The sequence below is a fragment of the Anser brachyrhynchus genome (assembly GCF_964034855.1).
Source record: "Anser brachyrhynchus genome assembly, chromosome: 2".
Classification (NCBI taxonomy): Eukaryota; Metazoa; Chordata; class Aves; order Anseriformes; family Anatidae; genus Anser; species Anser brachyrhynchus.
The window spans coordinates 153,685,154-153,701,238 of NC_137695.1; the positions used below are offsets into that span (position 1 = coordinate 153,685,154).

Here is a 16,085-nt window from a genome sequence, read left to right on the forward strand (position 1 = left end):
CCATCCTGTGCAATAAGAGGTTTCATGGGAGACAGTTCCTTTGGAAATGCAGAGGTGTGACAGAGCTGAAAGCTCAGATACATCAGTGCACGCCCCAGCAGGCTTGGTGCTGCAGGACCACTGTGCTTGCTTAGGCTGGTTAAAACAATCTACTAATTTATCCTGAAGTTGTTGCCTTGATGTTGGTAGGGAACTCGGTGTTTGGAAGCCTCCTGTCTTTGCGGGCTTTGCACTTTCTCACCCCTGTCCCATCACCAGGAAACACCTTTAAAATGTCTCAAGCCATTCATTCCTCTTCTTCGCCATAACTCTGGAGCTGTATTTCTCTCAGACTCTCACAAGTGCCTCTGCAGCTCACAGCACCCTGCGCTCTCTCCTCAGCTGCCAGAGAGCACCTGAGGTGCTTCAGACTCATTGGGAATTTGAAGAATATCCAAAGATATCCAAAGTATCTCCATAGATAAAGTCCTCAAAGATATTCATAAATCTCAGCAGTGCTTTTCAAAGCTACTCAATATCTAAAAATGCAGAAAGTGGGATTTTAAAATCCCCAACTGCTTAGGCATCCAACTTCCTTTGATCCCCCTAGACTTTTTTTTTTTTTTTTCTAATATTGGAAAGATTTTTGCATCTACAGAAACTTTTCAAAATCTACCCCAAAATGTTTTTTTCCAGACTGGTAATTTGTATTGGTCCAACATTGGTTAGTGTTTGTTGTGGTTTAACCCAGCAGGCAGCTAGGCACCACACAGCTGTTCACTCACTCCCCCACAGTGGGATGGGGGAGAGAATCAGAAAAAAAGTTAAAAGTCGTGGGTTGAGATAAAGACAGCTTAATAGGACAGAAAAGGAAGGGAAAATAGTAATAATAACAATAATAATGATAGTTATTATCATTAAAAATAATATACAAAACAAATGATGCACAATGCAATTGCTCACCACCCACCAACCGATGCCCATCCCATCTCCAAGCAGCAGCACCTCCTCCCCGGCTGGACAACTCCCAGTTTTATTGTACAGCAAGACACCACATGGTGTGGGACATCTCTTTGGTCTATCTGGGCCAGCTGTCCTGGTCCTGTCCCCTCGCAGCTCCCTTTGCACCCCCAGCCCCTTGCTGGCAGGGAAGCAAGAGGAGCTGGAAAGTCCTTGGCTCTGGGTGACCACTGCTCTGCAACAACGGAAACATCAGCCTGTTATCAGCATTATTCTCATCTTAAATCTAAACACGGCACCATACCAGTTACTAGGAAGAATATTAACTTTATCCTGGCCAAAACCAGACTAGAGGCCTAAGCAGTAGGTAAGTCAGAAACAGATCAAAGAATCAAAAGAATCAAAACCATTCCCCCTTGTCCTATAACTTTCTACCTGTGTAAAAAGTTTCTCTCCATCTTTTTTATAAGCTCCCTGGTACTGGAAGGTACTGGAAGGCTGCAATGAGGTCTCCCTGGAGCCTTCTCCAGGCTGAATATCCCCAGCTTTCTCGGCCTGACCATCTTTGTGGCCCTCCTCTGGACCCCCTCTAACAGATTCATATCTGTCTTGTGCTGCGGGCCCCAGACCTGGACGCAGCACTCCAGGTGGGGCCTCACAAGGGCAGAGCAGAGGGACACAATCACCTCCCTCCCCTGCTGGCCACCCCTCTGGTGATGCAGCCCAGGACACAGTTGGCCTTCTGGGCTGCAAGCACACACTGCTGGCTCATGTTGAGTTTTTCATCCACCACAACCCCCAAGTCCTTCTCTGCAGGGCTGCTCTCAATGAGTTCTTCTCCCAGTCTGTACTCACGTCTGGGATTGCCCTGACCCAGGTGCAGCAACTTGCACTTGGCCTTGTTGAACCCCATTCGGTTCAGATGGGCCCACTTCTCAAGCTTGTCCAGGTCCCTGTGGATGGCTTCCCTTCCTTCTGTTGTATCAGCTGCACCACTCAGCTTGGTTTGTCTGTAAACTTGCTGAGGGTGCACTCGATCCCATTGTCTATGTCACTGGGTAATGATAGTTTGGGTAATGATAGGGTGCTTCTGCAAACAGCCTGCTGCAGCAACACTGCTGTCAGTAGGAAGCTCTACAGATGTCCTCTGATCTCCAAATAGAGTAAACACCTCTGTGCCATCATAGCAGGGAGACTCGCCTCATTACAGCAAATCAGAGCATCTCTGTTCTTTATCAGAATATGCTACAGTGCCATGTGTCTTAGTGAGCTGCATCAGGCAAGCAAATTGCTGACTAAGCCATCAGTGGACAAAGATTTATTTCTAAAGAAGAGGTTCAGTGAAATAAAATCACCATAGCAATGATCGGGTATCTGAGACTCCAGGGACTATGAACAAGCAGCAGAGTAAAGCCAGACACCGTCGGTAGCTGAGGAGGTGACTAAGAGCAAATCATGGTTTTGATTATGTTCACCTTTTTCCTAGCCACAAACAGATCATCAAAGCCCTTGGACGTCTTCTTCTTGCTTATGGTACTTACAGTTTGAGCCCTATAATGCGGAGGGCCAATATAACTATTGTGCATCTGTTAAATCTCATGAAGTCCTGGAGATACAGGACGCCTCATCATCCCAGGTATTCCAGAGACTTTGAGGATCTTGCCGTTGGGTTAATTCCATCTTCTCTGAAGTCTTGTCTTTTCCAGTTGAGAGTAAAACCCAGAAGCACCCTTAGCTCCCGTGTTAAGGCAGGAGCCTGGTGAAATGAAAGCAGCATACACTGGTGCACAAGCAATGGGGCTGGGATACAGGGGATGTGTCTCTGCTTTCTTTATCAGAGGTCTTTTTGTGGTTGTCCCCTATGGGCACATGGAGCACATAGGTACATAGGGACACCCAAACAATTACTTAACTACTGAAGAGCAAAATTCCCTATTTAAGTTATATTCATATCCTCTGCTCATCCAGCCATGCTTACAGTTTGGCTTGCAGTCTGGTTATAGTCAGGTGCCAGCAAACTTCAGACACAGCAAGAACCAGCTCACACATGAGTATGGACGTAGCCTAAGATAGTTAGGTAGCCCACATCACCATAGTAACTGCATGCTGATGCATTAATTTTAGTGAAGTAAATGAAGCTTGTAAGTCAAAGGGTATCTACACAGAGCAGTGCAGTAACACATAAAGATACTGCAACAGTTCTGAGTAAGACAGCCAGGCTTTCCTACCTAATTTATCTTGCTTTTCAGGAGGATTAACTGCCTGGGTGAAAGACATCACTAGCATGACTAGGCTGCTTTCACTATGTGAGCTGGTATGTCCTGGTATGGCTTGGGTATGCACAGCACTGCTCTGAGCCATGTAGGACTAACCATAACATGAACAAGCGTCTACAGTACTGGACAGTTATTCAAAATTTGTGGTTCTGAGAGCAGAATTTAGCAGGTTTTGCCATTTCCTGTCCCAACAGCAAGTCTTGCCTGTCATCTTTAGGAAAAGAACTAATGTCCAACTAATCCAAGAACCTAGGGGTCAGAATAAAGACTAGAAAGGTACTGAAAAGAAGGAAGAAGATCAAAAGAAGAAATGCTGTTGGGATCTCTGAGGTCCCTAGAGGTTGTCACAGATAAGGATGAAGCAAGGGAAGTTTGTCTCATCTCAGTGACAGTCCAGTTGGGGTTAGAGCTGGGCAGAGGCAGAATTCAACCCATTTACATGAGTTACGTCTAGTGAAGTCATTCACATTGATCCAAAGTCCCTTTGTAGCTGATGGAAACATCTACAGGGGACCACTCAGACACATGACCTGCTCAGACACAAACATCAGAAAGGCAATTTAGGTGGTGCTGAGGTGTTTGTTCTGTGCCTCCAGGATGCTCCAGCAGCTGTAGCTCACAAACCCTTTCAATTTCCTATCCTTAGTTTTTCTCTCTTTCTGTTCTCTAATCTGAGTTGGTGAAGGATTCAAGGAAAGGTTGGTGAAGGATTCAAGGAAAGGTTGACACTGGATGATGACCTGTAGTGGTTAACCAGGACAGAATTCCTTCATGGAGTTTGAATGCAGCATACAGCGTGTGAGAAACCTCTTCATGTTTCTGTTCTCTTTTTTCTTAAATCACTGAGGAAAAAGTAAATGCATTAATGTTGCTTTTGGGGGTTTACAGAAGGTAGTAATGAACGGGCTTAGATTGTCCAAATATTGACTTAGCCTCTGATACACTTTTGGGTAAGGATGGAATTGCCAGCAACAGCATTGTAGCTGTTAACAGTTTTTACAGCCTGTCTCATTGCCTATCTCCCCAGATAAACAGAACAACATATTATCACTTTTTGCTCATCAGGGCATCAGTGGACATGGCAGGCTTAGCTGATGCCAACTGCCACTTCCCAACAGGGGTCACAAATCACCTTATTTCCTGGGTTATTTTATCTCCAGAAACTTACTCAGTGTGGCCATCGCCTGTGTTTCAATCTCAGTTTGCCTTGTATCTGCAGAGAGCAAGTGAAAGCGTGAATGTATGTTACAGGGAACTGTCATAATAACCGGGCTGAGCTTCTGCACCTGTGCAACCTCGCAGTGTGTCCTTCTGAGAGAGAATCCCAGTCCATCACATTCCCTTCCACCAGCACGCCCAGTGGCCAGTGGTAGGTAGGAAAGGTGCCCATGGTGTCCATCACAGAGGACCCCATGGAATAGCCCGGATTTCCAGATAACCTGTACCCTCATGTACATGTGCCAATCTACAGACAGTAATATAATAATATTACTAATGTATTTATATCATTTATGATAATATAATCAACAGAGAGTGATATAAAAAGCCAGCTTAAACAATGTTTTAGGTTTCACCTGCTCCTTGGATCACATCTCCCAGGATACTGTTGATGCATTTGCAATCTGTTTTCTTCTTACTATTTCTCTTAATAATATTGTTTTTTGCACAAATTAGGTAATTATTCCGTGATCTAGAAAACAGGGGAAGGAAAGGAAGAAAGGGATCAACAGTGTCAGATACTCAGAGACTCACCTGGGCAGTAAGCCATTTGGGTTCCTGTTGCTGTGCTAGTAAAAAAAAAATTAAATGTTTTATGCAGAATAGACCGACTTCAGCAAAACGGAAAATATGGAGCACTGTTGTTTTACAGTTGGGGTGTTATTCTAGAGGATCTGAACTGAACATTTTTATCCTACAGCCTGTGAGGCTGTTATAACCTATGATGACAGGAAAGAAGAGAAACTTATTAATAGTCAATTATTATATACATATATACATAAATACACACATACACACATGTACATTAGTCAGCTGGAACACTTTGCCAAATTTGAAATAAGAGCATATATTTTGGAAAATAAATCAACAGGTGCAAGAGAAAAATAATTGTTCTATCTTACCTTCAATTCTAGTGTTAGCAGTTTGTTCTCTGTATGTATTTGTGGATGGATCTTGACAAAATTGTTTTCCATAGATATAATAAATAGATTTTAATCAGAAAAGACAGAGTAGAGAATGAGTGATGATAGAGTATTTAGTACAGAGGTTAGAATCTGACATTTTTTGAAAAGAAGATAGTGAAAGGACAGAAGAACTGATATGCATGGAGATGGTAATGGGAATTCATGTGAATCTCTTTACTGGTTCCTAGGTCAAGTTATCAAATCAGCTATTGAATTTACAAACTTAAAGCACAGTATCAGGCTTTCACTGATACTAGAGCTTGTCAGTGCCTTTCATTTTTAGAGATAAGATATGAATTCTAAAGTCACCGAGAGCCAAACTGTTACAGGTTTCTATGTGTGTAGCTATAACAATAAAAGTTTTTACATATTGACCAATTAAGTCAGTACCCATAAAGATTTAAAGCCTTTAAAAAGTGTCATTTGAATGCCATTGAAAATGTCACCGGTGGTTTGTACTGGAGATTAGCCCAGGTCTCAGTAGGGCAAAGGAGTTATGCTACGGCCATTACCAACCTATGTATCAAAAACTAGCACATGCCTTCAGGACATATACTGAGTATGTGTAACTTGGTATTGGAGGATGCAGCTCACAGCAGGATTTTGTGCAAGGGTCTGCAAGAAAGTGCTAGATCAGCACAGGTAGTGTACATAGTATTTACTAGGAGAGCAATAGTATTTGAAGGATCAAATGTATTGATTCCCATCACACCAGCACTCACTCGGCAATGGGGATTTGTCTTAAAGGACAAGGGAAGATGGCTTGCTGAGATCAAAGCTAATCTCCCATTATAGACAAACCTTCAGTATAAATAAACTACCATCAGAACCAAAACCACAGAGGGAAAAAGTGGCAATGCCCATCAGTCTGTTTTCAGGGCAGTGTGTTGAAATATGCCAAAATGCACCAAAAGAAAAATGTTTTTTTTTTTTTTGTCCCCCCCATATAACTCCTTTCTGAAGTCAGCCACAATATTTGAAGAGTCAACAAGAATTTCTACAAGCAAGAGCAAAGAAAACACATTCTGATATCTCTATAAAGGGTAACATCACGAGGGAAGATTTGCAGCTTGCTAAAGTCATGAGTCCTATTGGCATCCAATTTACAGAAGCACAATGGCAGAAATGTTACAGTAGATAAACATTGAAACCTTTGATATTTAATGACTCCATTTATCAGAGGAGAAAATGATCTGAGAAGACTTTTTTATCTGTATATAGGTTAAAGTCTTTGAGGTAAGGAGTGGTGATTTATTAGTAAAGATGCATAAGCACCCATGTTAATGACTTACCTGATTATATTTGCTGTGGATTTTATTGTGCACAGTGTGTATCCTAAACTTTGGGGATCATCAAGTGATGCTATATGCAAGAAAAATAAAAACTTAAGCTAAAAATTGAAGGCAATAAACTAACAAAATCCACTTCCAGTCTTACAGTGATTTTAAAATGCATTTGAAGAGCTGCAGTGTTTGATATCCCTGGGTCACCTGTTTGAGACAAACTCATTAGCGGTATTCAGGTGAGTTTGATGTTATTTTCTTTCTCAGTCAAAGTTTTCAAAACTATTAATTGCCATCACTCCTCAGCTGTCCCTGTGATGTTGCAAAGAAACACGCAGAGGCACCTGAGAGACAAGGCAGACAAGCGAGGACATGCTATGCCCTGGTGCCTGCAGTAGATAAGGTTGAGCAGTTTGATATCAGTGCTTCTGCAGAGCAGCCCAAGGGCTGTTTTGCAATGCCTGCCTGTCTGCAGAAGGCAAGAGGACCTCTGAGATGCTTCAATCACTGTGCCTCCTTGCCACCACCCTGACAACACCCTTCACCAGGATTAGAAGGGGCGGTGATGCTGTCTCTAAGGATTTTCCTAAAGCTACGCTGGTATCTTTAATTCACTGATAATGTAGGCTTTGGGACATCTTCACAGTGCTCTCAAAGAAAGTAGAAGCCAAAAGGAAGGCAGAATTGATAATTTGCTTCCTGTTTGCTTTGGGGATAGTAAGGGACTTATCCTGAAAGATGGTGCACAAGATAAATATGGAGATTGCTAAAGTGCCGTCATTAAAATGATTCATTCAGGTAAAAGGCTTTGATGGGTCCACCTTACTAAACTCATGTGCCAAGTGCCGACTGCTTGGTGAAATCCACACCTGTGTTTCCTGACCTCCCTGTGCTTTTTCTTCTCCCTGTTCCCCAGACTCTTTATATACAATATCATATAGCCAATAAATATTTATGCACAGGAGAAGCAGTTTTGGGATCTGGGCTGGCAGACAGGACATTGTAACAAGCATTAATCAAAGGCAAGGCAATGCTATTTTGTAGCCTAATTAAACTTAGTATTACATTAATAGCCCTTTTACAGCTTCTTTGCTTGCTTCAGGACTGACTCATTAGTTGATTCATTAGTTCCCTTCTTGATGTTTCTTACATATTTGTAGTCAAAATATCTTCTGTGAATGGGACACATTGGAAGTTTGAGTGAAATTACTTTCTGTAGCCAGATGCAGAGCCTCTGGCCCAAGGAGTCCCTTGAACTCCAGGGAAGAATAAATCAAGGCAACGTGAATAGGTCATTCTTAAATGCTGTGTTTTATTATTATTATTATTATTATTATTATTATTTGTTATTATTACTTTCCTCAAAACAAGGGAAAAGTAATAGGAACATCTGTTTTAGGAATAAAACATAGGAATATGTTTTTTCTTGCAGCAAAATATATGTGACTCCACAGTGATAAATATGCTTTACTGACTACTGCTGTTGACTGTAAAAGTGCTCTCCAGGTTGGACTGAATGGCTTTTATACCATGGGACTGGCAGGGCATCCAGGCCTGTCCCTGTGTCACCCAAAGACAGCGTGGCTGAGCCAGTTAATAGTCCTCTTGGCAACGCATCCATCCAGAAGTGGGGCAGGACCCAAGCTGTCATGCTCATGGCTGCTCTGGAAGTTCATCCACCCTTGATATTTGGGCAGTGCCTCAGGACCATCATCTGAGTGAGGACTCCAGGCTTCCAGCAGCCTTAAACCTCCACAGAAATCCATTTGGAGGATGACCACAAAAGATGGGAGATGGTCTGAGGACAGCCCTCTGTCATGCCACTTCTTTGGCTATGATCTCTGTCAGCTTGTTGGAAACAACAGCAGCATCTAAATAACTGCAGGTGGGGGAGCGAAGTTTTGGGGGATTTGGCTGAAGAGGGCATTAAGGCAGTTTGCAGCATCCCTGACTTGTGGCTCACATAAACCAGCTGCATTCTGCAGCCTGGTCCAGCATTAAGGATGTTCTTACGATCACGTCCTCTTTGCTTATCTGAGATATAAGTAAGACTTTCCCTTTTATTTTAATAGATGCTCTGCCCAGCAGTCTGATTTCTTTTCCCAGTGAAGCTATCCTCTTTCCAATAATCCCTCTGGCAGCACAGGCAGTAATTCAGGTCACAGGTTTTGACAGAGAAACCACATCATCAGCAAGTCACTGCTAATGAATATCTTTTCCTTGCCCCTTGTGGATTTCTTCTAATGTCCAGCACTGCTACTTTTAAGTGTGAGAGAAAGATCTGTTGCAGCAGAGGAGGAGCCCTCCAAATCCTTGTATGGGGCTGCTCCTCTGCTGAACTTCTAATTCCATGAAGCAGGGTGAATCTGGGACACAAACAAAGCAAGCAGCAAAGTCATAACCAGCGCTGGGAAGTGTGGAGGTGGCAACAGAGGGAGCAGCTGAAGCCACAGAGCAAGGGCTTGGTTTTCGTGAAGAACTGCTGGGGTGCTTTGGCTGACCCTCAGCTAGGAAGGCAAAGTGAAGGAGGACACTTTCTTTCCAATGTTGGCCACTTGCATAGGGCAAGGAAAACACAGGGCAACAATTTTACCAGGAACAAGACACTTTTCAATCCCATTATGGCTGCTTCGTTAGAAAATTCAACCAGAAAGAACTCAAACGAGAGTCAGCAGATAACCACAGATTGGATTCTCTTTGCTTTGATTTCAGTGCCTGGGATGGGGAGCCTGGGAGCTCAGGGCTGGATTGAGGCCACAGACAGACTCTTGCAATGAGTCAATTGCTGCTCCCACTGTCATGTCAATAAATCAGCTGCGTCTGGACTGATTTCAGTGGCACTCTGCTGGATTTATACCTGAGAGCAGCAACTGACCTTAAGCACATGGTCTGAAAGGGGTCTAGTTCTACTCAGGCAAAGCCATTTAGAGATTTTCCAACTGCTTTTAATTGGCGTTAAGGCTAGATCCACAATGAAAGAGTACATACTAGCCTGAAAACTGAATCAAATATATCTAACCTGGGTCAGCTCCTTAGACAGGTAAGTTGATGGATCTCATGTCAGCTCCATGCACTAAAATTTTAGTAACCAAAAATAAAGACATGGCTCTTTAAATGTCACCGTGAAAGATCCATGTTTCATTACATAAGAGTAATATTTTAATTTAAGCTTGTTGCTCAACTGCACACATTTTGATTGCTCATTAAAATTAATAAACTACTTTCTCTGGAAAAGACAATACCCGCACATACATTTCAGGAAGAAGGTGACAAGAAAACAAGGACAACGTGACAGCTCAGGAATGCCCAGAGCTCTTCCTTGCTTTAATGTGGTGCAGACAACAATTTTGCACAGCTCCTTAGCTGGAGCAGCTATCTCCCTTGGGCTTTCCAATCTCTAATTTCTGTGACCCTGTGAATCTGGTGTACATGCAGCGTGTTACTGATGCTTCTACACGGAACAAGCTGCATTCATTTTTTATTCTCACCAACAACAGAACTAGAAAATCTCTTCCAAGGTGGTGTGAAGGTTCATCCCTGGAAAGACATCTGATTTTTGTGGGTGGATTTGATCACAGATTAGGTTTGAGAAGGTGAGAAGGAGGTAGGGAAGAAGCGTAGGCTAGGTTTGAGGAGTAATTACACATTTTCCTGTATGAAAGCAGGAACTTTCTAGGATGGTAATGGAGGAGAAAAGAAGGGAACAGAGGCTGTGAAATCCATAGGTCAGATGGGCTTGCGGCTGATGTGTGCAGCTGCCACCACAGCTTGGGTTTTATCACTGTGCTTTCCCTTTCTTCCTTTCCTTGGCCTTTTCTGCTGGGGCAGTGACGTTGGGCTGCCAGAGGTGGACCAAGCAGCTCCCAGCTGTATCTGGTGGTGGTGTCCTGTCAGTGGTGGTGGTTACAGCTAGGGCAAGGCTGAATGGACATGCTGGAAAGAGTCCAACAGAGGGCCGCCAAGATGGAGAAGAGATTGGAGCACTTCTGTGTGAGAAGGCTGAGAGAGCTGGGACTGTTCAACCTGGCGAAGAGAAGGCTCAGGGGAAACCTCTTCATTGTCTACAAACACCTGCAGGGAGGGTACAAAGAAGATGGAGCCAGCATCTTTTCAGTGGTGCCCAGTGCCAGGACAAGAGGCAGTGGGCACACAGTGGAACACAAGAGGTTCTGTCTAAACATCAGGAAGCACTTCTGTGCTGTGTGGGTGACTGAGCCTTGTCACAGGCTGCCCAGAGAAGTTGTGGAGTCTCCCTCATTGGAGATCTTCAAAAGACATCTGGACAGGGTTATGGGTACCTTGCCCCAGGTGTCCCTGCTTGTTAAGGGGGGTTGGACCAAATGACCTCCAGAGGTCCCTTCTAACACCAACTGTTCCGTGATTCTGTGATTCCATGAATCCAGCAGCCTGGGAGAGGTGAGGCTGGAGCAGCTCCCAGCCCAGGTCCCACCAGCGGCCAGGCTGAGCACGCATTCCCGGCAGGCATATACGCACACACACCTGTACATCACATATATACATACAGGCATGGCTGGCCACACAGAACAAACTCTCAGAGCACACACATGAACATGCACAGCACCAACAACCTCATCCTGCTCCCCTTTCTGGCTGAGCAGAAGGGAGTATGTATACACACACATATGTAATGTGTCATCACACACACATACATAACGTGTAATCCCTCCAGCAGCTGGGCTCAGGCAGTCTGTGTAGTAGTTGGCCCTGGCTCCCAGTCTCCACAGCTGATAACATCTGGAAGTATGAGCCCCCAGGGCCACAGCCCCACTCCAGGTGCTCATACAGACTGCCACAAACTCACACACAAAGCTTCCCAGGGCTTTCCAGGTCCCTCCACCAGCCAGCTCCAACCTTGGTCATGCCCTCAGAGACCCACTCACCCAACTTGGTCCCAGACCATGTCACCTGCTTGACAGCTGGTCCAGTTTGATCTTCACTACCAATCTCACACTCGTTCACACACCTGCACTGGCTCCCGTTGCTGCACCACGGATGTGTGGGCCCCAAGATCCCTAGTCCCACTCCAGTTGCTGCACTCAGACCCCCAGTACACTGATACACACACAGAGTAGAGAGTCCCTTACCCAGGAAAAGAGTTAGAAATGGGGTCTAATGAAAAGACAGGACAGGCTGCACACATGAGAAATGGTGTGACTAGACAAGTGTACTGCCCAGCAAACTATTTATACTTGGCTAGACACTTTATCCCATTATACCTTAATTTTCTGACACTTGTTCCTTCCCAAACCTTGCTAATGCTTCCCTTCCCCTGCCTTTGGTTTTTCCCCTAAACATCCCATAAAAAGCCTTGTGCAATCCCCAGATGCTCTTCCCCTGCATCCCATGACGTGTCCCATATCCCATGCAGTGATCTTCCTTAGTCAGTGAGGTGATCTGGAGAGCTGCTCCATTGCCCCAAGGGGTGAGTGGACCCCTGGCCCATGGGGCAGAGGGTCCCCTGGGGCAGGCCTGGCAGGGGACAGGGCAGGGGCTTGTGACAGGAACCAAAAATAACACTTGGATTCACTGAGCCTCATTTGTCACAGTAGCTTGAATAACGCTTAGGGGAGATTTGTTGGGATGTTTAGATACTAAAATCACAACAACAAAAAAAAATGGCTCTGGTTCCTCTTATTGGGTAAGAAGAGATTTGGTCATCAACAGACTTATGCCTCATCCCATCAGTGTGGGACTCCTCTGCTGAGCTGTGAGATGTGGGCAAGACAACAGGGAGCAGAAAAGGGATCTGTGGCCAGACAGACTACATCTGTTGCTTTCCTCTGCACAGCCAGACATTTGCTGTCCTGACAGCATCTTCTCCCATAAAGTGGTATGAGAAAAATAGTAAAGATATGGTTACTAAATTTGGGGGGAGATGGACTGTTTCAGATACCTCCAATATGTGTGCGAGATGGATTTGGCAATCCAATCTAAGGGTTCAGAAATGCCATGCTACATAATAAACATGATTATCAGAGTAATACTCAGGTTAATCAACGCCAGTCTAATTGGATTTCCTTGCTGATCACTCCCCAGTCGTGACCTCAGGAATGACTTTCTCAACATAAGTAAAATGGATGCAAGGAAGATCTGAAATACTGCCGGCTGAAACTGAATTTCCAATTTCTTTGATATTTCCAATTTTTATTTTCAAATTCTCTGCCAAGTGATGTTCTAGAAAGAGAGGATCTTCAGTGATCATCTGGTCAGATCTGACCACCAAATGAGTTTGTCAGGTGCATTTGTGACCCTTGAAAAATTCCTCCCACCAGGTTCCTGAGAGGGCTCTGCCTGAAGCCAGAAAACATGGGAAGAACTAATGTCTCTTATACAAAGACAACAGTTGGTTTGGGCTCTTTATAGAGTTCCTAATATTGCTAACTTGTCTCTTATTCTCCAGATTCCTCCTTCCACTTCAGAACGTATATAGAAGGTATGAAAATCCTATGTCGACCTGGAGCTCTCAAGTCCTCCAAACCTTTATAATAGACTTGGGAAACATACCAAAATTCTGACATCGTTTTGAGGATTTGGGACTGCTTGATTTATATCTTTCACACCTACCATTACAGTAGAGAGACCTGTAACCTCATGTGGTTTCCAAACTCCCATCCCACCAGGGGGTCCCAGGGTTCCACAGCAGGCCTCAAAGGCACCAAGAAAATTTATAGTTTAATGAAAGATTACTGCACCTGGCACATCTCCATGAACATCTTAAATCAGTATTTTTCTGCAAAATTAAATTCTATAGGCTACATAGACTATAGATTTCTTTCCTGAGTGTCCTCAAGTTACAACACTGAGCTCCATCCCTCTAAAGGCTACACTATGGTATGCAAAAAACAAGGTGACCAACGACTAGGGAATCTGGGAAGTCTTCTAGGAATTTATGAGTCTCCCAGGAAGAGAAGTGTTTTCGGTGTCTAATTTGAGATCCACTAGTCCTGCTTCCAATCTAGAGCTATCAGATGGTCTTAGATTGCTAATCTGGGACAACTCTTACTTCCAACCCCCTACAAACACACCAATGGATTGCTCAAAGCCTTCACAGTAGTGTTGTGCCATCAACTCATGATTGAAAGGCATGGATAGACCAAGATACCTCCTCCATCCCTTAAATATTTTACTAGATCTGCTTGGGCTTTATCTTTCTTTTCCATCCCTTTGACTTGCTTTATTTATGTAAACCTATGGATTATTGAAATACGGTATATATGCTAGGACCAGACTGACTGTAAATAGAACAAGTTAAAATTGAACTACTGTTGAGAAAAATCACTTATTAGAATCCATTTTTTTTCCCATCTAAAAAACAGACAAACAAACAATCAACAAAGAGACAAACAAAAACAAACAAACATGCAAGCAAACAGCAAGGAAATTGCTGTGGTGGCCATTTTCATGTAGGGCAAAGAATCTGTGCTGAACCACGAGAAAGAGGGAACTACTGTGCCCTCCAGCAAGGACCTAATAAGTTTCCTTTTTTTGCTAGCTGAAAGTTGTATGGATTTGCTGTCATGTAAATATTGTTTGCACACAGTGATGAATTCAGCAAATGCAGTAGTACTTCCACCTGGACTCAAGGGAGAAGATAAAAGAAGGATCAATACTTAGGTTTAATGCCCGAACTGAGGAAGATAGACAGACTACAGTCCCCTCAGGCTGGTATAGAAAGTTGTAAAGTGTGGGATAAAGAGTGCGCGATAACACGTGGTAGAGCGGGTCCAGGGTTCTGACCCTATACTGTTTCATGCCCCTCAGAGGCTTATTCCATGATGCAGGGACCATGGATCATTTCCATATGACCATGATTTCCAAGAACTTTTTAACTGAACCCAGATGTTCCAAGTCCCCCAGAAAGTATCCTTCTCTCAGGACGGTCCAGCCTATGGCCTTTCTTTTAATTTCTGGCATACCTCAGTGTTCCCTTCTTTAAGCCGTTTTTCAAACAAGACTTTGCAATAACACACAGCCATTAAAAAATTGCATTTCATTACTGCATTCTGCAAAGTTAGGCAGTACGTCATCACCCTTCTCCACTCATGCTCATGCACTGTATGATGTACTGTGGCACACATCATGTGCAACAGACTGCCATGCACAGCTGCAGAGCCCAGCGAGCACTAGGACACCTCCAGTACTTTGTTCTTGAGATCTTCCTTCAGCCAAAGTGAACTGTTTTGGAAGGACTGTGTTAGGTTGCGTGATTAAAGACTCATCGCACACAGAAGGAAACCCAGAGGCACAAGGGCACTGGGGGAGTCCCCAGTATCTCAGCCAGGGACACAAGCCTCTGGGCCAGACTGGGGCTGTCCTACTGCATGGTGAGGTGGGAACAGCTCTATGGGACACCTCACAGATCCAACCGGGTCACTTCCTGGGGTATTGGACACACTATGGGATTCAAGGGAAGAGCATGTGGGGCTGCACAAAACTTATTATGGGATGTTGAGGGGAGGAACCAACGCAGGGAAAGGGAGGGATATAACGGGTTTGGGAAAGAGCAAGTATGGGAAAATAAAGGGGTAAGTGGATCAAGTGGCCAGCTGGGTGCAAAAATGTTGCTGGTCAGTATGTTTGTATGCAGGTCATGCTCCTGAGCAATCAGCCCACTAGAATAGAGATGTAGGGAGCAAGGAGGTAGCCCTATTTTACAAGAAGTCCTTTCTTCTGGCAATGAACTGTTTCAGCCCAGGCTTTGCTCTGGCACAGCACACCATGTGAGGAGTTATTTCCACCCCAAAGTAGGACTAATGAGTTGTGAAAAGAGGAATGTGTCTTTCCTCTCTCTAGGCTTTTTGGTGTATCTGTACAGGCACTGTCAACTGCCCACAAGACTGAAGAATTCATTTTCTGATTTCCTTACAGCCAGTTGTATTTGTGAGGCAAAAAGCCTCATTGGGAACAGCGAAACAAAGGGAATTATTTGTATTAAACCAGGCACACACACTAAAACAATTCCACCATATAAGCAACCTACAGTCTTGAATAAACTCAAATTTCGTTCTGAATTTGATAGTTGTAGCTTAACCCTGCTTGGGAGCTAAGCACCATACAGCTGCTTGCTCGCTCCCCTCCAGCAGGGTGGGGGGAAAAGAACTGGAAAGGCAAAAGAGAGAAAACTCATGGGTTGAGAGAAAGAAAATTAATTAAGTAAACAAACAAATAAAACACTCAAGAATAAGTGACATAAAAGGCAATCATTAACCTGAGATGAGCATGACACCACATGGTATGGGATATCCCTTAGGTCAGTTTGGGTCACCTGTCTTGGTTCTGTCCCCTCCCAGCTCCTTGTGCACCCCCAGCCTCTCACTGGCAGGGTGCTGTGAGAAGCAGAACAGTCCCTGATGCTCTGTAAACACTGCTCAGCAACAACTAAA

At 44.1% G+C, this 16,085-nt stretch overlaps 2 long non-coding RNA genes across 2 annotated transcripts; one reads left to right on the top strand and one right to left on the bottom strand.

Moving 5' to 3' along the window:
* Positions 1 to 2,242: 2,242 nt before the first annotated feature.
* Positions 2,243 to 6,835, bottom strand: LOC308190534. The gene is made up of 4 exons (XR_013947301.1): positions 6,691 to 6,835; positions 4,968 to 5,002; positions 4,384 to 4,428; positions 2,243 to 4,057 (listed from the first exon to the last, which is right to left on the bottom strand). It is a non-coding gene; the product is annotated as an uncharacterized lncRNA (long non-coding RNA).
* Positions 5,837 to 8,614, top strand: LOC308190535. The gene is made up of 3 exons (XR_013947302.1): positions 5,837 to 6,634; positions 6,830 to 7,281; positions 8,114 to 8,614. It is a non-coding gene; the product is annotated as an uncharacterized lncRNA (long non-coding RNA).
* Positions 8,615 to 16,085: the final 7,471 nt, after the last annotated feature.